The sequence below is a fragment of the Euprymna scolopes genome, chromosome 4 (assembly GCF_053919585.1).
Source record: "Euprymna scolopes isolate OS-2025 chromosome 4, ASM5391958v1, whole genome shotgun sequence".
Classification (NCBI taxonomy): domain Eukaryota; kingdom Metazoa; phylum Mollusca; class Cephalopoda; order Sepiida; family Sepiolidae; genus Euprymna; species Euprymna scolopes.
Window position 1 is genome coordinate 33,163,632 of NC_136485.1, and position 1,527 is coordinate 33,165,158.

General features: G+C 39.0%; 1 pseudogene; it reads left to right on the top strand.

Moving 5' to 3' along the window:
• Window positions 1–1,083: 1,083 nt before the first annotated feature.
• On the top strand, window positions 1,084–1,226 carry LOC145274287 (U2 spliceosomal RNA; annotated as a pseudogene).
• Window positions 1,227–1,527: the final 301 nt, after the last annotated feature.

A 1,527-nucleotide genomic window follows, 5' to 3' on the forward strand; every position in this document is an offset into this window, starting at 1 on the left:
GATTTTGTCATCAATTCGAAAAGTTATAATTTCCCTTACACCATAATAATTATTTTAGTTACGTATTTATTTAAATAGAGTTGCCACTTTCACTTCGTTGTGAGAGAGGTTACAAAGATTGGACATCGGGATCAAACAACAGGTTCCAACAAAATTTTGTCATGGGAATTATAAACAATCGGGTGTTTTGAATAATACCTATGTCGTCCATCACTATACCATTGCAAATACCTGAATAAAACTAATAGGGCAGAGGATAATGATAGAAGCGGGGATGAAACAAAAATTGATATTAGAAATAAAAAGAATACAACTGCTTTAGGTGATTAGGTTAGGGAACTACATGAAAGCAAAAAAGAGTTTGAAGTAAAATGGTCAATAGTAGATAATGGTAGAAAGTATGAACACAGTAAATCAAGTGTTTACAGGAACCAGACTATATAGTAAATTCTAAAGAAGAATATTAAACAAAAGGCTGGAAGCTATACAAGGATGTCTTCATAGGAATAAATTTCTGCTATCACGTCTAAAACCTACCTGAAATATATATATAATTTTTTTTTTTTGGGGGGGGGGTAAAATCCACAAAATGTAATAAGGGTAAAATGTGAACATGAAACGAGAATTTACATACGCAATATATATATATATATATATATATATATATATATATATATATTTAAAATAAAAATGTTTTAGTCGCGTGCAAGCGACTCTATATGTCACTACGTCGGTGTGTCGGTTTGTCGGTCGGTCGATCTGCCTGTCGGTCTGTCCGTAACACTTTTGTGCTTGGCCAATTTGGTTAAGATCAAAGGTCAATTGTTAGTAGATGCTGTTCTTAGATTTTTAAGCTTTTCTTGCCCTTTTGGCCAATATCAAAGTGCAGTATCTGTCCGGCAGATACTGCAGGTAAAGACCATATGTGGGGGCAGCCCCACATATAAGGCCTTGGTCAATGTAGGGGCAACTCTTCATACCAATTGTCACTATCCAGCAGCGTTGATCCCCATTTACCCTTCACTCCTCACATACAAAATCGGCCTTGTGCCTAATTTGCTCGGTGGGGGAGCAAATAAATACAGCTTTTCTTGGCCTTTTGGCCAAGATCAAAGTTTAGTATCTGTTCCGGCAGATACTGCACTTAAGATAATTTGTACAGTCAATGGAGGGGAAACCCTCTATACTGGGACAATTATTATTTTTGGTAACCAGAGTGACCCCTTTTAGGGGAGCTGGTTTTTACCTCACATTAAAAACGGCCTTGTGCCTAATTTGCTCAGTGGGGGAGCAAATAAATACCATCTGTTCCGGCAGATGCTGCAAGCTATGACTAGCAAAGACCAGATGTGGGGGCAACCCCACATGCCTGACCTTTAACCAGCTCCCATTTCCCACCTCTCGGGAGCTGGTCCCCTTTTCCCCTTCCCCCTCCCTTCACTCCTCACATTAAAAATCGGCCTTGTGCCTAATTTGCTCGGTGGGGGAGCAAATAAATACCATCTGTTCCGGCAGATACTGCAAGCA